The sequence below is a fragment of the Engystomops pustulosus genome, unplaced genomic scaffold, assembly GCF_040894005.1.
Source record: "Engystomops pustulosus unplaced genomic scaffold, aEngPut4.maternal MAT_SCAFFOLD_306, whole genome shotgun sequence".
NCBI classification, from domain to species: Eukaryota; Metazoa; Chordata; class Amphibia; order Anura; family Leptodactylidae; genus Engystomops; species Engystomops pustulosus.
In genome coordinates, this window is record NW_027285185.1 from 25,605 (window position 1) to 48,755 (window position 23,151).

The following is a 23,151-nucleotide window of genomic DNA, read 5'->3' on the forward strand; positions in this document are numbered from 1 at the left end:
CTGGCGAACACCAGACCCAACCTCAAAAGAGCGGCCAATCCAACCGTTCACAAGCGGGAAACTCTCTGCCCCTGCGTACAAAACCTTAAGCCAATTGACAAACTCCCCCGGCAGGCCATACCTCAGAAGGACAGACCAGAGGTACTCGTGGTTAACCCGATCAAACGCTTTTGCCTGGTCCAAGGACAGCAAGTACCCCTTCCAGTTACCAGCCCTGCCCTGTTCCACTGCCTCCCGGACACAAAGCACAGCACTAAATGTACTGCGGCCTGGAACAGAGCAGTGCTGGGTCCCCGAAAGGAGCCGTGGCGCAAACTGCACCAGCCGATTAAACAGCACCTTTGCCAAAACCTTTCTGTCCGCATTGAGAAGCGCTATGGGACGCCAGTTCTCAATACGAGATCGGTCCTTACCCTTTGACAGGATGATCAGGGCAGACCTCCTCATTGACTTCGGCAGAGCGCCCGAGGAAAGACACTCATTGAATACCTCAGTCAAGAGGGGAACCAAGGCGTCCTTAAAGGTCTTATAAAACTCAGATGTTAAGCCATCCGGACCTGGCGATTTCTTGAGGGCGAGCCCTTCAATCGCCCGGCTGACTTCCTCTTCCCTGATCATCTCTGTCAAAACATCAAGAGAGGGGTCTACTCCTGGCTCAGGGACAGTTTCAGCCAGGAAAGCCGACATCACATCCCGATCTAGATCCTTCCTGCCCAAGAGGTGTGAGTAGAAGGATCTGACGACCTCCAGGATCCCTGATCTGGACCTTTTCAGGGATCCCGTACTGTCAACCAGTCCTGTGACAACTTTACCATTCACTGACATCTTGCAGTTTCTGTAAGGGTCGGGCGAGCGGTATTTCCCGTAATCCCTCTCAAAAACCAAAGATGCGTGTCTATCGTACTGACACCTCTTTAGCAAGGATTTCACTCTGGAGATGTCCTCACGACTACCTCCAGTCGAGACGAGGTGCTCGAGTTTCCTCCTCAGGCCCTGATACAGGCGGTACCTGTCCAGGCTCCTGAGGCTCGAGAGCTGGCGGAAGAATCTCGCCACCCTTTTCTTGAGCATCTCCCACCACTCTGACTTACTGCTACAAAGGCCCAGCAATGGTACCTGGCTCTGAAGAAAGTCCTCAAAGGATTGTCTGATCTCCGCTTCTTCCAGGAGAGACGAATTGAGCTTCCAGTAGCCTCTTCCCATCCGGGGGGTCTCTGTAACATTCAGAGAAAACAAAATTAGACAGTGGTCGGAGAACTCCACCTCAACAACGGACACTGCTGAAGAGATGGCTTCCTCCTTTAAATAAAACCTGTCTATTCTAGACCTACAGCTACCCCTATAATAGGTGAACCCCGCGTGGCCTGGGGTGTGCCGGATGTGGACATCCACCAGGCGAGCCTCACTAGCTATGCTATTAAGAGCGACGCTATCATAAGTCAGCTTGTCTCTGGAACCTCCCCTATCCTGGGACCTCGTGACAGCATTGAAGTCCCCTCCAAAGACCACCTGCCGACTTGTAAAAAGGTAGGGCTTGATCCTCATAAAGAGACACTTCCTGTCCCACTTGGACTGGGGACCATAGATGTTAATAAGACGAAGTTCTTGTCCCTTCATGAGGACATCCAGGATCAGGCACCTCCCCATTTCTAACTCAATAACTCGTCGGCATTCTACCGGTGCGGTAAAAAGGACCGCCACTCCGCTATACGGCTCGGCCGCAAGAGACCAATAGGAAGGCCCGTGTCTCCATTCCCTCTTAGCTTTAAACACGGCCGCCAAATCTGGCAGCCTGGTCTCCTGCAAAAATAAAATGTCGGCTTCAACGCGGCCGAGAAAATCAAAGGCCGCAAATCTAGCCGCATCAGACTTAATGCTGGCGACATTAATGGACGCCAGCGTCAACGGAGTGGGTGCCGCCATCATGAGTGATTGAGTTAGACGGCTTTTTTCTTACTACCTCCCTTCCCTCTACTGTCCTCTGAGGATGATCCCTTTTCCCTTTTCCCTTCAGAATTGGGGCAACTTCTTTTTAACGAAATCGAGGTGTCCATGTTATTACTGGCCCCCAAGGACCCACCCGGACCACCCTCTCCCTCGTCCTTGTCTCCTGACTCTGAGTCAGTCTCCCACTCTGAGGACCCGGCTTCCCCAGAGGATAGAGACTCGGCGCCCCCTGCAGGCTGCTCCGCCGCCACCTCCAGAACCCCACCCTCAGCCTCTCCTTCCGAGGAGGCGATCTCATCGAGGGTGAGGAACCGGTTGGAAAGCTCAACCAGAGGGGAGGAAGTTTTCCCTTCCTTAGGTACCTTAGATAGGCCGCGCTTTTTCTTTTTCTGCTTGCGCTTATTTTCTAGCCAAATCCTGTTATCCTCATCCATACTCTCATAATGGGAGGACGTGGAGGACATGGCACCTTTCTCGTGCTCCATCCTCCTGACCTCCTCATCCAACTCATCATCCCTCAGGGCCTCAGTAGCATGACCAGCCTCTGAGGAAGGACCAAGGGTCACCCCAGCAACCTGAGGCTTCCCCAGTTCTCTCCCTTTTTGTCTGGCTTCAAGCCGCCTCAACTGAGAAGGTGACTTATTCTTACTTTTCTTCACAGACCCCTCAGCTCCTCCACCTCTGCTGGTACCTTCCCCAGCAGAAGCAACCTCATGGCTCTCCTCCACTGGGGTCACAACCGCATTGGCAAAGGAGCGAGGACAACGGCTGAAAGGGTGACCGAGCTCACCACACAGGTTACACCTAATGTCCTTACAGGATGCAGCGAGATGACCTAGCCCACCACACAAAGCGCACTTCTGCACTTGGCAGCTGGCGCTAAAGTGTGTGGGGTCACCGCACCTGTGACAGACCTTCGGCTGCCCCTGGTAGAAAATCAGGATTCTGTCTCGCCCAAGAAAGGCTGAAGAGGGAATGTGGGCGACTGTGCCGCCTGAACACTTCAACTTCATCATGAAGGTCCAGGCCCCAGACCAAATGCCAAATTCATCGCGGTTTTTCTGAGGTACCTGTACAACCTCACCATAACGACTGAGCCACGTCATGATGTCCATGCAAGAAAGTGACTCGTTACGGGTCAAAACGGTCACCTTCTTGACTGTGTTTTGGCGAGACACTGCTTGTACAGCAAAGTCTCGCCATGCGGGCTCGTTCTTTGCCAGCTCATAATTCGACCAGAAGAGCTCTAAGCCCTCCGGCCGGACAAAGCTGACGTCGAACTCCGGAGTACCATAAGGATGTATCAGGGCAAAGATGTCACTAGCCCTGAAGTTCATCTTCAGGAGGAGCTCCACCACCCTTGACCTGGGTGGGCATGCGTCACTGCCCCTCCAGCGAAGACGAACCACATTCCTACGGGAAGCTCCGGGCCCGGTTGTGGGTAAAGACCATACAGTCTCTCCCCCCCTTTTCTCTTGGAAGGCTGCCAGGCCATGCCTGTCTGTCCAGAAGGACAGATCAACCTCTCTCCCCTCTACAGTGATTGACTTTTCCCCTCTCCTGAGAGCCTCCAGAAGACGCCTTTGCAAAACGCTATTCTCAGAGCCAGGAGACAAGGAGTTAACCCCACTTGCCCCAGCGGTGACACTCGCAGAGCTCCTTATGGGAGCGGCCACCACTGGGGGTGCAGATGGACCAGCACTCACACCAGGATCCCCCTCAGCGCCATTCACCACCCCCACATTCACCACACTATGTACATTACTGCCTCGCTTCCTTGCATCACTGCCTCGCTTCCTTGCATCACTCACACCAGCTGGGCCAGGAGGACCTGGGGTTGCCTCTGCGTCACTGGGCACTGGAGGTAGAGCCACCTCCATAGCTGATACAGCCTGAGAAGAGGCAGCTCCAACCCCGATCTTACTTGTGCCCTCTGCCTCATTGGCATTAACCCCTTGTTGTCCCGCAGTTTTTCTAAGGTTTGAGCATCGCTGCTCGCTGGATGAAAGAGGCCGCTTGTCCTTATTGACTCCGGACAGTCTCTTATGGTCATCTCCAGGGTCAGATGCACCGATACAAAATAAAACTTTTCCTGCGCCCTTTCCCACAGGCTGCACAGGACGCTTGGGAGGCGCCGCACCACAAGCCCCAGCAGCCCCATCACACTGCCGCTGCCCACCGGAGCTAGATGCAGCCACAGCGCTAGGGGCCACAGGAGCCACCGCCACTGCCCCTGGCACCGGGCCACCCCCCCCTCCCACTGGGGGGCAGCGCACAGTACCAGGACCTGCTGGATCGCCCTCACTGTCCGGCCTTTCAGCCGATGCCTTCCCTGCACCATCCTTGCTACTACAAACAAGGCTGGTGCTCTGCGCCATGATGGAACGTGGCTTTGCAATCTCCCCGCACCCTGGCACCGAGTCCACTGCAGGATTCGTGCTGGGCTGGGTAACGGGGCCTACACGACAGGCTGACACTGCTGCCCGCCCGGAGGGAACAGGGAGGGGACGAAACACCAGATTCACCTCCTGAGACGCCTTGGTCTTCTTGGCTCTCTTCTTTCTCTTTAGGTTGTCATCTGGCAAATCATCGCCGAAGGAGAAGTTCTGGAGGTGAACTGGGGACTCAAGCTGACGGATCTGAGCCATTAGCGCCCCCCCCTGGCCGCTGTCATCACTTTCCTCCTCCAGGTTGACAGAGCCGCAGCCTGATGGTAATGGCGCTTGCTCTGCAGGCAGCCTGTCGTGCGAGGCCTGCTGGTGTTGGTGCAGGCCACCAGACGGACACGGCAGGTCTTCCTCATCCTCCTCATCATCGCCATCGCCTTCATCCGCCTGGATCTGAAGCCCCTTCAGCTTTCTCAGCTGCTCCTGGCGCATATCATCAAACCGGGCGTCATTCTCCAGCTTTTCCCTGAACGGACCGCTGTGCTCGCGGATAAGATGACGCTTTTCCTGCAGAGCGGTGACCTCGGCTTTAAGTCTGTCAATGGTGTTAAGAAGATCAGACTTTTTCTTCTGTGTAGCCACCCCCGCTAGGGCCAAGGTCTCGCGTATCTCCTCCTGGAGCCTATTCATCGCCTTGCCAGCTTCCTCGTACTCACGGAGGTGCTCAGCAATCCGGGAGCCATAGATGGTAGCAGACTCCCGGGCCTTTAGATGTCCCCATGCTTTTTGCACACCTCCGTGAGCACCCAGCTTTCCAGCTGAACCACCCAACTTTCCCGCACAGTCACTCAGCTTTCCAGGAGGAGCACTCAGGCTGATGTTACTTGCCTTGATCTTATGTGTTCCGGAGACCTTGCGGCTTCCCTGGGTCTTGGGGGTGGCAGCCGAGGTCACATCGCTGCGTCCTTGGGTTCGGGCAGATCTTCTCACCCCCTCCATGTTGGCCGGTATCTGGCTTTTCCTGCCCCCCGCCGGCCTGGTCCGAGAGGCAGAAGCCCGGGATTTGCCTGGTTCACTCATCCCAGAAAACCCACTCCCTCCCTGGGGAGGAGAGAGCAGGCCTGGGTGGATTGATCTTCCACCAGGTGGTGCAGGAGCTCAGCAGCACACAGCCACACCCTTCAGTAGCACACAGCAGAATGAGATTGCACGCACTATTCTGCTGCTGGTGCAGTCACTGTGTACATACATGACATTACTTATCCTGTACTGATCCTGAGCTACATCCTGTATTATACCCCAGAGCTGCACTCACTATTCTGCTGCTGGTGCAGTCACTGTGTACATACATGACATTACTTATCCTGTACTGATCCTGAGTTACATCCTGTATTATACTCCAGAGCTGCACTCACTATTCTGCTGCTGGTGCAGTCACTGTGTACATACATGACATTACTTATCCTGTACTGATCCTGAGCTACATCCTGTATTATACCCCAGAGCTGCACTCACTATTCTGCTGCTGGTGCAGTCACTGTGTACATACATGACATTACTTATCCTGTACTGATCCTGAGTTACATCCTGTATTATACCCCAGAGCTGCACTCACTATTCTGCTGCTGGTGCCGTCACTGTGTACATACATGACATTACTTTTCCTGTACTGATCCTGAGTTACATCCTGTATTATACCCCAGAGCTGCACTCACTATTCTGCTGCTGGTGCAGTCACTGTGTACATACATGACATTACTTATCCTGTACTGATCCTGAGTTACATCCAGTATTATACTCCAGAGCTGCACTCACTATTCTGCTGCTGGTGCAGTCACTGTGTACATACATGACATTACTTATCCTGCACTGATCCTGAGTTACATCCTGTATTATACCCCAGAGCTGCACTCACTATTCTGCTGCTGGTGCAGTCACTGTGTACCTACATGACATTACTTATCCTGTACTGATCCTGAGTTACATCCAGTATTATACTCCAGAGCTGCACTCACTATTCTGCTGCTGGTGCAGTCACTGTGTACATACATGACATTACTTATCCTGCACTGATCCTGAGTTACATCCTGTATTATACCCCAGAGCTGCACTCACTATTCTGCTGCTGGTGCAGTCACTGTGTACCTACATGACATTACTTATCCTGTACTGATCCTGAGTTACATCCTGTATTATACCCCAGAGCTGCACTCACTATTCTGCTGCTGGTGCAGTCACTGTGTACATACATGACATTACTTATCCTGTACTGATCCTGAGTTACATCCTGTATTATACCCCAGAGCTGCACTCACTATTCTGCTGCTGGTGCAGTCACTGTGTATATACATGACATCACTTATCCTGTACTGATCCTGAGTTACATCCTGTGTTATACTCCAGAGCTGCACTCACTATTCTGCTGCTGGTGCAGTCACTGTGTACATACATGACATTACTTATCCTGTACTGATCCTGAGCTACATCCTGTATTATACCCCAGAGCTGCACTCACTATTCTGCTGCTGGTGCAGTCACTGTGTACATACATGACATTACTTATCCTGTACTGATCCTGAGTTACATCCTGTATTATACCCCAGAGCTGCACTCACTATTCTGCTGCTGGTGCCGTCACTGTGTACATACATGACATTACTTTTCCTGTACTGATCCTGAGTTACATCCTGTATTATACCCCAGAGCTGCACTCACTATTCTGCTGCTGGTGCAGTCACTGTGTACATACATGACATTACTTATCCTGTACTGATCCTGAGTTACATCCAGTATTATACTCCAGAGCTGCACTCACTATTCTGCTGCTGGTGCAGTCACTGTGTACATACATGACATTACTTATCCTGTACTGATCCTGAGTTACATCCTGTATTATACCCCAGAGCTGCACTCACTATTCTGCTGCTGGTGCAGTCACTGCATACATACATGACATTACTTATCCTGTACTGATCCTGAGTTACATCCTGTATTATACCCCAGAGCTGCACTCACTATTCTGCTGCTGGTGCAGTCACTGTGTACATACATGACATTACTTATCCTGTACTGATCCTGAGTTACATCCTGTATTATACTCCAGAGCTGCACTCACTATTCTGCTGCTGGTGCAGTCACTGTGTACATACATGACATTACTTATCCTGTACTGATCCTGAGTTACATCCTGTAATATACCCCAGAGCTGCACTCACTATTCTGCTGCTGGTGCAGTCACTGTGTACATACATGACATTACTTATCCTGTACTGATCCTGAGTTACATCCTGTATTATACTCCAGAGCTGCACTCACTATTCTGCTGCTGGTGCAGTCACTGTGTACATACATGACATTACTTATCCTGTACTGATCCTGAGTTATATCCTGTATTATACCCCAGAGCTGCACTCACTATTCTGCTGCTGGTGCAGTCACTGTGTACATACATGACATTACTTATCCTGTACTGATCCTGAGTTACATCCTGTATTATACCCCAGAGCTGCACTCACTATTCTGCTGCTGGTGCAGTCACTGTGTACATACATGACATTACTTATCCTGTACTGATCCTGAGTTACATCCTGTATTATACCCCAGAGCTGCACTCACTATTCTGCTGCTGGTGCAGTCACTGTGTACATATATGACATTACTTATCCTGTACTGATCCTGAGTTACATCCTGTATTATACCCCAGAGCTGCACTCACTATTCTGCTGCTGGTGCAGTCACTGTGTACATACATGACATTACTTATCCTGTACTGATCCTGAGTTACATCCTGTATTATACTCCAGAGCTGCACTCACTATTCTGCTGCTGGTGCAGTCACTGTGTACATACATGACATTACTTATCCTGTACTGATCCTGAGTTACATCCTGTATTATACCCCAGAGCTGCACTCACTATTCTGCTGCTGGTGCAGTCACTGTGTACATACATGACATTACTTATCCTGTACTGATCCTGAGTTACATCCTGTATTATACCCCAGAGCTGCACTCACTATTCTGCTGCTGGTGCAGTCACTGTGTACATACATGACATTACTTATCCTGTACTGATCCTGAGTTACATCCTGTATTATACCCCAGAGCTGCACTCACTATTCTGCTGCTGGTGCAGTCACTGTGTACATACATGACATTACTTATCCTGTACTGATCCTGAGTTACATCCTGTATTATACCCCAGAGCTGCACTCACTATTCTGCTGCTGGTGCAGTCACTGTGTACATACATGACATTACTTATCCTGTACTGATCCTGAGTTACATCCTGTATTATACCCCAGAGCTGCACTCACTATTCTGCTGCTGGTGCAGTCACTGTGTACATACATGACATTACTTATCCTGTACTGATCCTGAGTTACATCCTGTATTATACTCCAGAGCTGCACTCACTATTCTGCTGCTGGTGCAGTCACTGTGTACATACATGACATTACTTATCCTGTACTGATCCTGAGTTACATCCTGTATTATACCCCAGAGCTGCACTCACTATTCTGCTGCTGGTGCAGTCACTGTGTACATACATGACATTACTTATCCTGTACTGATCCTGAGTTACATCCTGTATTATACCCCAGAGCTGTACTCACTATTCTGCTGCTGGTGCAGTCACTGTGTACATACATGACATTACTTATCCTGTACTGATCCTGAGTTACATCCTGTATTATACCCCAGAGCTGCACTCACTATTCTGCTGCTGGTGCAGTCAGTGTGTACATACATGACATTACTTATCCTGTACTGATCCTGAGTTACATCCTGTATTATACCCCAGAGCTGCACTCACTATTCTGCTGCTGGTGCAGTCACTGTGTACATACATGACATTACTTATCCTGTACTGATCCTGAGTTACATCCTGTATTATACCCCAGAGCTGCACTCACTATTCTGCTGCTGGTGCAGTCACTGTGTACATACATGACATTACTTATCCTGTACTGATCCTGAGTTACATCCTGTATTATACTCCAGAGCTGCACTCACTATTCTGCTGCTGGTGCAGTCACTGTGTACATACATGACATTACTTATCCTGTACTGATCCTGAGTTACATCCTGTATTATACCCCAGAGCTGCACTCACTATTCTGCTGCTGGTGCAGTCACTGTGTACATACATGACATTACTTATCCTGTACTGATCCTGAGTTACATCCTGTATTATACCCCAGAGCTGCACTCACTATTCTGCTGCTGGTGCAGTCACTGTGTACATACATGACATTACTTATCCTGTACTGATCCTGAGTTATATCCTGTATTATACCCCAGAGCTGCACTCACTATTCTGCTGCTGGTGCAGTCACTGTGTACATACATGACATTACTTATCCTGTACTGATCCTGAGTTATATCCTATATTATACTCCAGAGCTGCACTCACTATTCTGCTGCTGGTGCAGTCACTGTGTACATACATGACATTACTTATCCTGTACTGATCCTGAGTTACATCCTGTAGATCAGTGATGGCAAACCTTTTAGTAGCCGAGTGCCCAAACTGCAAGCCAAAACCCCCCTTATTTATCGCGAGGTGCCAACCAAAAATGAAAGCAATGTACACAGAGAACCGTGGGGCCGGCAGTAGGTCCTCCAAAGATAATTCGGCCCTTCTCCCACTTCCTACAGTCCCAAGTAGTGAAGTAAGTATCACTTAAATATATGACTGAAAGCAGCATCTTTTAAGTTGCTTGGAACTGCAGGAAGAGTCTTGTCTGCTGTGATGGGGCGGGTGCCCACAAAAAGGGCTCTGAGTGCCGCCTCTGGCACCCGTGCCATAGGTTCGCCACCGCTGCTGTAGATCTTTTATTTTATAAAAAACATAACAATACAAACCAAACATAATATATAATATATACAAAATATATACAATATCTTACCTGCTGGTCCAGCCACATTCACACCTAGCAAAAATAATAACTTACAATACACCAAAATGAATGAACACCAAATACCACAACCCCCACCCAACCGATTATCACAACCTAAACCAAACCAATAAACAATAAGACAAACCACACCCGCAAATAAACAAAAATGACTATAAATATACATAAACCCACCCCACACCCTCTAATAACAAACCACCCCACACCAATTTTTTTTTTTTTTTTTTTTTATAAATATATAATAACAAACACATAATACATATAACACTAAACTAGATCCCTCGCCCGCACCCTCCCCTTACCCCCAGACACTGGTCTAACGTCCAAAGTTTGCGTTAAGTAGTCCAGACCAGTGTCCAGGGTCATAGAGTCCAAGGTCAGTTCGTAAATCCCACCACCATCACCCCCCTCCCAACCTAACACTAATCCCAAACCCCACTATATACAATATATACAGTATATACAGTATTTACAACATAAAAAAAGAAAACAGAATACAAATAAAACCTGAACAACAACAATACAAACCACATAAAGCCCAAGTTCGGCGCCTGCAAGCCCAACATCACTATAACCTCAGAACACAAAACAAAAATCTACTGTGCAGCATCAGCCCAACACCAGGAGAGGAGACGACAGACTAAGGGACACTAAAGGAGAACCCCCTCCAAAGGAGAGAGGTCCTCCCCGTGCCCAGCCTCTCATACTCCAGAGAGCGCACCTTCACCAGGAGGGGAGAGGACAGACTAAGGGACATTAAGGAGAGAGGACCTCCCCGTGCCCAGCCACTCATACTCCAGAGAGCGCACCTTCACCAGGGGGGGAGAGGACAGACTAAGGGACACTAAGGAGAGAGGTCCTCCCCATGCCCAGCCTCTCATACTCCAGAGAGCGCACCTTCACCAGGAGGGAGAGGACAGACTAAGAGACACTAAGGAGAGAGGTCCTCCCCGTGCCCAGCCTCTCATACTCCAGAGAGCGCACCTTCACCAGGAGGGGAGAGGACAGACTAAGGGACACTAAGGAGAGAGGTCCTCCCTGTGCCCAGCCTCTCATACTCCAGAGAGCGCACCTTCACCAGGAGGGGAGAGGACAGACTAAGGGGCACTAAGGAGAGAGGTCCTCCCCGTGCCTAGCCTCTCATACTCCAGAGAGCGGACCTTCACCAGGAGAGGAGATGACAGACTAAGGGACACTAAGGAGAGAGGTCCTCCCCGTGCCCAGCCTCTCATACTCCAGAGAGCCCACCTTCACTAGGAGGGGAGAGGACAGACTAAGGGACACTAAGGAGAGAGGTCCTCCCTGTGCCCAGCCTCTCATACTCCAGAGAGCGTACCTTCACCAGGGGGAGAGGACAGACTAAGGGACACTAAGGAGAGAGGCCCTCCCCGTGCCCAACCTCTCATACTCCAGAGAGCGCACCTTCACCAGGAGGGGAGAGGACAGACTAAGGGGCACTAAGGAGAGAGGCCCTCCCCGTGCCCAGCCTCTCATACTCCAGAGAGTGCGCCTTCACCAGGAGGGGAGAGGACAGACTAAGGGGCACTAAGGAGAGAGGCCCTCCCCATGCCCAGCCTCTCATACTCCAGAGAGTTCGCCTTCACCAGGAGGGGAGAGGACAGACTAAGGGGCACTAAGGAGAACCCCCTCCCCGTGCCCAGCCTCTCATACTCCAGAGAGTGCACCTTCACCAGGAGGGGAGAGGACAGACTAAGGGACACTAAGGAGAGAGGTCCTCCCCGTGCCCAGCCTCTCATACTCCAGAGAGCGCACCTTCACCAGGAGGGAGAGGACAGACTAAGGGACACTAAGGAGAGAGGTCCTCCCTGTGCCCAGCCTCTCATACTCCAGAGAGCGCACCTTCACCAGGAGGGAGAGGACAGACTAAGGGACACTAAGGAGAGAGGTCCTCCCCGTGCCCAGCCTCTCATACTCCAGAGAGCGCACCTTCACCAGGAGGGAGAGGACAGACTAAGGGGCACTAAGGAGAGAGGCCCTCCCCGTGCCCAGCCTCTCATACTCCAGAGAGCGCACCTTCACCAGGAGAGGAGATGACAGACTAAGGGACACTAAGGAGAGAGGCCCTCCCCGTGCCCAGCCTCTCATACTCCAGAGAGCGCACCTTCACCAGGGGAGAGATGACAGACTAAGGGACACTAAGGAGAGAGGTCCTCCCCGTGCCCAGCCTCTCATACTCCAGAGAGCGCACCTTCACCAGGGGGAGAGGACAGACTAAGGGACACTAAGGAGAGAGGCCCTCCCCGTGCCCAGCCTCTCATACTCCAGAGAGCGCACCTTCACCAGGAGGGCGAGGACAGACTAAGGGACACTGAGGAGAGAGGTCCTCCCCGTGCCCAGCCTCTCATACTCCAGAGAGCGCACCTTCACCAGGAGGGAGAGGACAGACTAAGGGACACTAAGGAGAGAGGTCCTCTCGGTGCCCAGCCTCTCATACTCCAGAGAGCGCACCTTCACGAGGAGGGAGAGGACAGACTAAGGGGCACTAAGGAGAGAGGTCCTTCCTGTGCCCAGCCTCTCATACTCCAAAGAGCGCACCTTCACCAGGAGGGAGAGGACAGACTAAGGGGCACTAAGGAGAGAGGTCCTCCCCGTGCCCAGCCTCTCATACTCCAGAGAGCGCACCTTCACCCGGGGGGAGAGGACAGACTAAAGGACACTAAGGAGAGAGGTCCTCCCCGTGCCCAGCCTCTCATACTCCAGAGAGTGCGCCTTCACCAGGAGGGGAGAGGACAGACTGAGGGACACTAAGGAGAGAGGTCCTCCCCGTGCCCAGCCTCTCATACTCCAGAGAGTGCGCCTTCACCAGGAGGGGAGAGGACAGACTGAGGGACACTAAGGAGAGAGGTCCTCCTCGTGCCCAGCCTCTCATACTCCAGAGAGCGCACCTTCACCCGGGGGGAGAGGACAGACTAAAGGACACTAAGGAGAGAGGTCCTCCCCGTGCCCAGCCTCTCATACTCCAGAGAGTGCGCCTTCACCAGGAGGGGAGAGGACGGACTGAGGGACACTAAGGAGAGAGGTCCTCCCCGTGCCCAGCCTCTCATACTCCAGAGAGTGCGCCTTCACCAGGAGGGGAGAGGACGGACTGAGGGACACTAAGGAGAGAGGTCCTCCTCGTGCCCAGCCTCTCATACTCCAGAGAGTGCACCTTCACCAGGAGGGAGAGGACAGACTAAGGGACACTAAGGAGAGAGGTCCTCCCCGTGCCCAGCCTCTCATACTCCAGAGAGTGCGCCTTCACCAGGAGGGGAGAGGACAGACTGAGGGACACTAAGGAGAGAGGTCCTCCCCGTGCCCAGCCTCTCATACTCCAGAGAGTGCACCTTCACCAGGAGGGAGACGACAGACTAAGGGGCACTAAGGAGAGAGGTCCTCCCTGTGCCCAGCCTCTCATACTCCAGAGAGTGCACCTTCACCAGGAGGGAGAGGACAGACTAAGGGGCACTAAGGAGAGATGTCCTCCCCGTGCCCAGCCCCTCATACTCCAGAGAGCGCACCTTCACCAGGAGGGGAGAGGACAGACTAAGGGACACAAAGGAGAGAGGACCTCCCCGTGCCCAGCCTCTCATACTCCAGAGAGCGCACCTTCACCAGGGGGGAGAGGACAGACTAAGGGACACTAAGGAGAGAGGCCCTCCCCGTGCCCAGCTTCTCATACTCCAGAGAGCGCACCTTCACCAGGAGGGAGAGGACAGACTAAGGGACACTAAGGAGAGAGGTCCTCCCCGTGCCCAGCCTCTCATACTCCAGAGAGCGCACCTTCACCAGGGGGGGAGAGGACAGACTAAGAGACACTAAGGAGAGAGGCCCTCCGAGTGCCTAGCCTCTCATACTCCAGAGAGCGCACCTTCACCCGGGGGGAGAGTACAGACTAAGGGACACTAAGGAGAGAGGCCCTCCCCGTGCCCAGCCTCTCATACTCCAGAGAGCGCACCTTCACCAGGAGGGGAGAGGACAGACTAAGAGACACTAAGGAGAGAGGCCCTCCGAGTGCCCAGCCTCTCATACTCCAGAGAGCGCACCTTCACCAGGGGGGGAGAGGACAGACTAAGGGACACTAAGGAGAGAGGTCCTCCCCGTGCCCAGCCTCTCATACTCCAGAGAGCGCACCTTCACCAAGGGGGAGAGGACAGACTAAGGGACACTAAGGAGAGAGGCCCTCCCCGTGCCCAGCCTCTCCTACTCCAGAGAGCGCACCTTCACCAGGGGGGAGAGGACAGACTAAGGGGCACTAAGGAGAGAGGCCCCTTCCCGTGCCCAGCCTCTCATACTCCAGAGAGCGCACCTTCACCAGGGGGGAGAGGACAGACTAAGGGACACTAAGGAGAGAGGCCCTCCCCGTGCCCAGCTTCTCATACTCCAGAGAGCGCACCTTCACCAGGAGGGAGAGGACAGACTAAGGGACACTAAGGAGAGAGGTCCTCCCCGTGCCCAGCTTCTCATACTCCAGAGAGCGCACCTTCACCAGGAGGGAGAGGACAGACTAAGGGACACTAAGGAGAGAGGTCCTCCCCGTGCCCAGCCTCTCATACTCCAGAGAGCGCACCTTCACCAGGGGGGGAGAGGACAGACTAAGAGACACTAAGGAGAGAGGCCCTCCGAGTGCCCAGCCTCTCATACTCCAGAGAGCGCACCTTCACCCGGGGGGAGAGTACAGACTAAGGGACACTAAGGAGAGAGGCCCTCCCCGTGCCCAGCCTCTCATACTCCAGAGAGCGCACCTTCACCAGGGGGGAGAGGACAGACTAAGGGGCACTAAGGAGAGAGGTCCTCCCCGTGCCCAGCCTCTCATACTCCAGAGAGCGCACCTTCACCAGGGGGGAGAGGACAGACTAAGGGGCACTAAGGAGAGAGGTCCTCCCCGTGCCCAGCCCCTCATACTCCAGAGAGCGCACCTTCACCAGGGGGGAGAGGACAGACTAAGGGGCACTAAGGAGAGAGGTCCTCCCCGTGCCCAGCCTCTCATACTCCAGAGAGCGCACCTTCACCAGGAGGGGAGACGACAGACTAAGGGACACTAAGGAGAGAGGCCTTCCCCGTGCCCAGCCTCTCATACTCCAGAGAGCGCACCTTCACCAGGAGGAGAGAGGACAGACTAAGGGACACTAAGGAGAGAGGCCCTCCCCGTGCCCAGCCTCTCATACTCCAGAGAGTGCACCTTTACCAGGAGGGAGGAGGACAGACTAAGGGACACTAAGGAGAGAGGCTCTCCCCGTGCCCAGCCTCTCATACTCCAGAGAGCGCACCTTCACCAGGAGGGAGAGGACAGACTAAGGGACACTAAGGAGAGAGGCCCTCCCCGTGCCCAGCCTCTCATACTCCAGAGAGCGTACCTTCACCAGGAGGGAGAGGACAGACTAAGGGACACTAAGGAGAGAGGTCCTCCCCGTGCCCAGCCTCTCATACTCCAGAGAGCGCACCTTCACCAGGGGGGAGAGGACAGACTAAGGGACACTAAGGAGAGAGGCCCTCCCCGTGCCCAGCCTCTCATACTCCAGAGAGCGCACCTTCACCAGGAGGGGAGAGGACAGACTAAGGGGCACTAAGGAGTGAGGCCCTCCCCGTGCCCAGCCTCTCATACTCCAGAGAGCGCACCTTCACCAGGTCACCCACAATGTTCCTAACCACCTCATCCGCCGGGAGGATTTTACGCTGCGTCGATACTAAACACCGTGCGTTCCACGTGTGGTACCTGACCACTAGACTGACTAGGAATAACGTGCAGCGGTCCCGGCCACCCAGGCCTCTGAATGCTCCATAGGCCCACTCCGCATAGGAGAGACCGGCCAACCCGGGCCAATGGATGGAAGCGCCCACCCGGTTGTACACCTCTGTGTTAAAGGGGCACTGAAGCAGGAAGTGGTCCATGCTCTCCAGCAGACCACCGCACTCCTCCCGGGGACAACCCCTTTCCTCAGAGCTCCTACACTTCAGATTGTCCCTCACACACAGCTTTCCATGGAAGCAGAGCCAAGTCACGTCCCAAAACTTCAAGGGGATCCTGATGGAATTCAATAAACTCAAACCTACCCCCAGATCCCGACTTGGGCAATCCCTGAGGGCCAGAGGCTTCTGGAAATGGGTCAACAGAACCCTTTTGTCAAGGACTTTCCTCGACATGGTCCTGATCTCCCACATTCCCAGACCCCACCGGCGAATCACCTTCAGAACCGGGGTAGCGTAAGCCGGAAGATGCCCATGCGGTGTACGGAGATCCTTCACTTGTCCTCCTGTCTCCCATTCCTGGAAGAAAGGCCGAAACCATCCCCTGCAGGAGTATACCCACGGAGGAGCCCTCTCTTTCCAGAGGTTTGCTACATTGATCTTAAGAAAGGTATTCACTAGGAACACCACAGGGTTGACCATACACAACCCTCCTTGTCTCCTCGTGCGGTAAGTAACCTCCCTCTTGATTAGGTTCAGCCTATTCCCCCATAACAGCTGGAAGAACAGACTGTAGACCCGAGTCCAGAGGGGTTCTGGCAACATGCACACACTGCCCAGATATATCAGCAATGGGAGCAGGTAAGTTTTGATCAGATTAACCCTTTCTCTGAGGGTCAAAGACCAACCCTTCCACTGGTCCACCTTCTGAGCAGCGATCTTAAGCCTGCCGTCCCAGTTTTGCATGGGGTAATCCCCCTGGCAGAATTCGATGCCGAGAACTTTGGCGGAGTCCTGGGGCCCTGGAAGAGTGTCCGGGAGATCAAAGCCTGGATCCCCCTCTCCCAGCCAGAGACTCTCACACTTATCCCGGTTGATCTTGGACCCAGAAACCTCTGAGTAGCGGTCAACCTCTGACATCACCCATTGCGCCTCCCCTCCCGAGGACACGAAAACGGTGACATCATCAGCATATGCTACCACCCTTAGAGTGGCTTCCGGTGCTGCCCGATCCATCCCGACTCCCACCAACGGCCCACGATCAACCCTCCTAAGGAATGGGTCAATCGCGAACACGTATAAAAGTGGGCTCAGAGGACAACCCTGGCGAACACCAGACCCGACCTCAAAAGAGCGGCCAATCCAACCGTTCACAAGCGGGAAACTCTCTGCCCCTGCGTACAAAACTTTCAGCCAATTGACAAACTCCCCAGGCAGGCCATACCTCAGAAGGACAGACCAGAGGTACTTGTGGTTAACCCGATCAAACGCTTTTGCCTGATCCAAGGACAGCAAGTACCCCTTCCAGTTACCAGCCCTGCCCTGCTCCACTGCCTCCCGGACACAAAGCACAGCACTAAATGTACTGCGGCCTGGAACAGAGCAGCGCTGGGTCCCCGAAAGGAGCCGGGGCGCAAACTGCACCAGCCGATTAAACAGCACCTTTGCCAAAACCTTTCTGTCCGCATTGAGAAGCGCTATGGGACGCCAGTTCTCAATACGAGATCGGTCCTTACCCTTTGACAGAATGATCAGGGCAGACCTCCTCATTGACTTCGGCAGAGCGCCCGAGGAAAGACACTCATTGAATACCTCAGTCAAGAGGGGAACCAAGGCGTCCTTAAAGGTCTTATAAAACTCAGATGTTAAGCCATCCGGGCCTGGCGATTTCTTGAGGGCGAGCCCTTCAATCGCCCGGCTGACTTCCTCTTCCCTGATCATCTCTGTCAAAACATCAAGAGAGGGGTCTACTCCTGGCTCAGGGACAGTTTCAGCCAGGAAACCCGACATCACATCCCGATCTAGATCCTTCCTGCCCAAGAGGTGCGAGTAGAAGGATCTGACGACCTCCAGGATCCCTGATCTGGACCTTTTCAGGGATCCCGTACTGTCAACCAGTCCCGTGACAACTTTACCATTCACTGACATCTTGCAGTTTCTGTAAGGGTCGGGCGAGCGGTATTTCCCGTAATCCCTCTCAAAAACCAAAGATGCGTGTCTATCGTACTGACACCTCTTCAGCAAGGATTTCACTCTGGAGATGTCCTCACGACTACCTCCAGTCGAGACGAGATGCTCGAGTTTTCTCCTCAGGCCCTGATACAGGCGGTACCTGTCCAGGCTCCTGAGGCTCGAGAGCTGGCGGAAGAATCTCGCCACCCTTTTCTTGAGCATCTCCCACCACTCTGACTTACTGCTACAAAGGCCCAGCAAAGGTACCTGGCTCTGAAGAAAGTCCTCAAAGGATTGTCTGATCTCCGCTTCCTCCAGGAGAGACGAATTGAGCTTCCAGTAGCCTCTTCCCATCCGGGGGGTCTCTGTAACATTCAGAGAAAACAAAATTAAACAGTGGTCGGAGAACTCCACCTGGACTGGGGACCATAGATGTTAATTAGGCGAAGTTCTTGTCCCTTCATGAGGACATCCAGGATCAGGCACCTCCCCATTTCTAACTCAATAACTCGTCGGCATTCTACCGGTGCGGTAAAAAGGACCGCCACTCCGCTATACGGCTCGGCCGCAAGAGACCAATAGGAAGGCCCGTGTATCCATTCCCTCTTAGCTTTAAACACGGCCGCCAAATCTGGCAGCCTGGTCTCCTGCAAAAATAAAATGTCGGCTTCAACACGGCCGAGAAAATCAAAGGCCGCAAATCTAGCCGCATCAGACTTAATGCTGGCGACATTAATGGACGCCAGCGTCAATGGAGTGGGTGCCGCCATCATGAGTGATTGAGTTAGACGGCTTTCTTTTTACCCATCTTACCACCACCCTCGGGAAATGAACACCCCCTTTTTAGACATATTGTGGTGTCCATCTCCCGCACCTCTGATGCTTCAGGGGCAGATCCAGGACCTGCCACCTCATCCTCGTCTCCAGACTCTGGGCCAGTCTCCCCTCCTGAGGACCCTGACTCCCCAGGGGGAGACTCGGCACCCCCTGCAGGCTCCGCCACCGCTGGCCCTTCACCCCCAGCCCCTCCATCGGCAGGAGAGGCTCCATCCAGGGCCAGGAATCGATTTGAAAGTTCGACCAGCGGGGGGTCGGTTGCACCTTCCTTGGGTACCTTAGTCAGGGAGGGAGAAGATCTTACACCTCCCTTCTTTTTACCCTTTTTCTTCTTTTTGGCGCCACGCTTACGCTTTTCCTCTAGCCACGCCCTATTATCCTCGTCCATACTCTCATAATGGGAGGAGTCTGAGGACGTGGCACCTTCCTCTCTCTCGATCCTCCTGACCTCCTCATCCAGTACATCATCCCCTGGGGCCTCAGCGACAGGTGTGGTCTCCAGGACAGTGCCAGAGGTTGTCCCAGCAGCCCGAGACTCCCCCCGCTCTCTCTCCTGTTGACGCTTCTCTAGACGCCTTAGCTGGGCAGGCGTCTTTTTCCTGTCTTTCTTCCCTGGCCCCTCTATTCCTCCGCCTCGGCTAGTCCCCTCCCCAGCAGATTCAGCCTCATGGCTTTCATCCGCTGAGGTTGAGCCCGCATTAGCGAAGGAAAGAGGACAACGACTGTACGGGTGACCGAGATCACCACACAGGTTACACCAAATTTGCCCTGTACAGGATGCAGCGAGATGGCCGACACCCCCACACAACGCACACTTCTGCACGGTGCAGTTTGCGCTGAAATGTGTGGGGTCACCGCACCTGTGACACAGCTTAGGCTGCCCCCGGTAGAAGATCAGGATCCGATCCCTCCCCAGGAAGGCTGATGAAGGGATGTGGGCGACTGAGTTACCTGAATGCCTCAACTTCACCATGAAGGTCCAGGTCCCTGACCAGATACCATACTCATCACGATTTTTCTCAGGTACTCCCAGTACCTCTCCATAACGATTCATCCAGGTCATGATGTCAAAGCAAGATAATGATTCGTTACGGGTAAGAACGGTCACTTTCTTGAGTTCGCTCTGGCGGGACACTGCTTGCACAGCAAAGTCCCGCCACTCGGGCTCGTTGTATCTCAGCTCATAGTTGGACCAGAAGAGCTCAAGCCCCTCCGGCCGAACAAAGCTGATATCAAACTCAGATGTACCATAGGGATGGATCAAGGCAAAGATGTCAGCCGCCTTGAAGTCCATCTTCAGCAGCAGCTCAACTACCCGTGCCCGAGGGGGACACACATCACTGCCACGCCACCGAAGACGGACCACATTCCTACGGTTAGCACCCGGCCCGGTTGTCGGGAGCGACCATGATGTCTCCCTGCCTCTTTGCTCTCGGAAGGCAGACAGGCCGTGCCTCTCTATCCAAAACGACAAATCAACCTCCTGCCCCGCTACATTGATCGTCCTTTCTCCCTTCTGTAAGGCCTGCAGGAGGCGCCGTTGCAAAAAGCCGTCCCCAGAGCCCAGAGACGAGGATGATGGAACCCTATTTCCCCCAGCAGCGACACTGGCATAGCTCTTAATAGGGGCCGCCACTGGGGGAGCAACCGGACCAACCCCTGCACCCACCACATTAACACTACCCACCTGCATGTTACACTCAGCCGCGCCACTCACACCACCAGTCACTCCATCACTCACCCCCAAAGCTGGAAAAGATTCAGCACCACTCACACCATTCACATTATCCACCACAACATTACTGACTCCACTCACACTGGCTGGACCAGCAACAACATTAGGGGACATGACCACCTCCGCATCTTCAGGCACAAGGGACGGGGGTCCCCTCGCAGAGCATCGCCCAGAGGGGACCCCGACTTGTGTCACACTTGTGCCCTCCGCATCATCGGTAGCAGATGTTATTTTACTTTTCTTAGGGGAAGGTAAGAGTCGCCGCTGATCTTTGGCCGGTGTGAGGCGCCGCTGATCCCCACTCGTCTGCAGACTATCTCCAATACCGACACAAAACAGGACTTTAGGTTTAGGTTTGGGAGGTTCGGAGCCCTCAGCCTCAGCGACCCCTCCACACTGCCGCCGCTCAATAACCAAGTGATCAGCGGCAACAGCATGAAGAGGCGCCGAGGCACCGGAAGCTGCCACCAGTGCCGGGCTATCCCCCCCTCCCACCGGGAGACGCACCGCAGCACTGGATTTGGATGGTATCGCCACTGCCGAGCCGCCCTTACTGTCCGGCCTTGCGGCCGATGCCTCCCCTGCTCCCCCACTGTTACCACAAACAGAGACGGAGCCCATCGCCACATCAGATGTCACACCTGTAATCTCCCCGCTCCCTGGCACTGAGTCCACTGCAGGACCCGTGCTGGGCTGGGTAACGGGGCTCGCACAGTGAGCTGACCCTGCGGCCGACTCGGGTTTTACGGGGAGGGGGCTGTAGACTAGACTCACCACTTCCACGGATTTGGTCTTCTTCTTTCGTGGTTTGCTGCCCCCCGGTGCATCCTCCGGCAGATCGTCTCCAAAAGTAAAGTCCTGGAGGTGCACAGGGGACTCGAGCCGTCGGATCTCCTCCATCAGCGCCCCTCCCTGGTGGCTGTCACTATCCTCACCCGGGCCGGCAGAACCGCAGCCAGATGACATAGCCGCTTGTCCTGCAGGGGGCCCACTGCACGGTACCGGACTTTCCTCCTCCGTCTGACTCTCTGGCTGAAGCCCCATCAGCCGCCTCTGCTTCTCCTCCTCCATCTCCCGGAACCGCTCATCATTAAGGATCTTTTCCTTGAATGGTCCACTCCTCTCCAGCAGATAAGCTTTCCTCTCCTCCAAGGCCTGGATGTCAGTCTGGAGCCTGGATATCTCTGCCAGAATCTGCTCCTTCCTCCTCTTCTGGGCAGAGCTTGCCCTGGCATGGGCGCACCTGAGCTCCTCCCGCAGTCTCCTCACCGTCTTGCTGGCTTCTTCGTACTCAGAGAGGTGGCCCAGAGCCCGGGAGGCATAGCTGGAAATAGACTCCCGGGTCCTCAGCATTCCCCAGCCCTCTTCACTGAGGTCAGCCTCACCTCCCTGAGCACTCAGCTTTCCCGCAGTATCCAGCTTTTCCTTGGTACCCAGCTTTCCCGAGGTATCCAGCTTTCCTGGGGTTTTGGTGCTTTTTGATGTCTTAGCTGGCCTGGGGGTACTTGGAGCAGCATTGCTGCTGTTCCTTGCAGATCTTCTTACCCCCAAGGCTTCCGCAGCGCTGGCCGGTTCCTGGCTACCCCTGCCTCCCACCGGCCTAGACCGGGAAGCAGGAGTCTGGGACTTGCTGCCCTGGCTCATGCCTGGAAACCCACTCCCTCCCTGGGAGAGGAGAGAGCAGGCCCCAGGTGGAGGTGGTTTTCCCTGGAGCTCAGGAGCAGCAGCAGCACACAGCCTCTCACAGCAACAGACAGCTAACGAGGTAACGAGCAACACCAGAGATGCACTCACTATCTGCTGCTGGTGCAGTCACTGTGTACATACATGAGATTACTTATCCTGTACTGATCCTGAGTTACATCCTGTATTATACTCCAGAGCTGCACTCATTATTCTGCTGCTGGTGCAGTCACTGTGTACATACATGACATTACTTATCCTGTACTGATCCTGAGTTACATCCTGTATTATACTCCAGAGCTGCACTCACTATTCTGCTGCTGGTGCACTCACTGTGTACATACATGACATTACTTATCCTGTACTGATCCTGAGTTACATCCTGTATTATACTCCAGAGCTGCACTCACTATTCTGCTGCTGGTGCAGTCACTGTGTACATACATGACATTACTTATCCTGTACTGATCCTGAGTTACATCCTGTATTATACTCCAGAGCTGCACTCACTATTCTGCTGCTGGTGCAGTCACTGTGTACATACATGACATTACTTATCCTGTACTGATCCTGAGTTACATCCTGTATTATACCCCAGAGCTGCACTCACTATTCTGCTGCTGGTGCAGTCACTGTGTATATACATGACATTACTTATCCTGTACTGATCCTGAGTTACATCCTGTATTATACCCCAGAGCTGCACTCACTATTCTGCTGCTGGTGCACTCACTGTGTACATACATGACATTACTTATCCTGTACTGATCCTGAATTACATCCTG

At 53.5% G+C, this 23,151-nt stretch overlaps 1 protein-coding gene across 1 annotated transcript in view; it reads left to right on the top strand.

Moving 5' to 3' along the window:
- The window catches only part of LOC140110546 (mothers against decapentaplegic homolog 6-like), a 29,647-nt gene that overhangs the window by 3,676 nt on the left and 2,820 nt on the right, over positions 1-23,151 (top strand). The gene's annotated exons all lie outside the window — the stretch shown is intronic.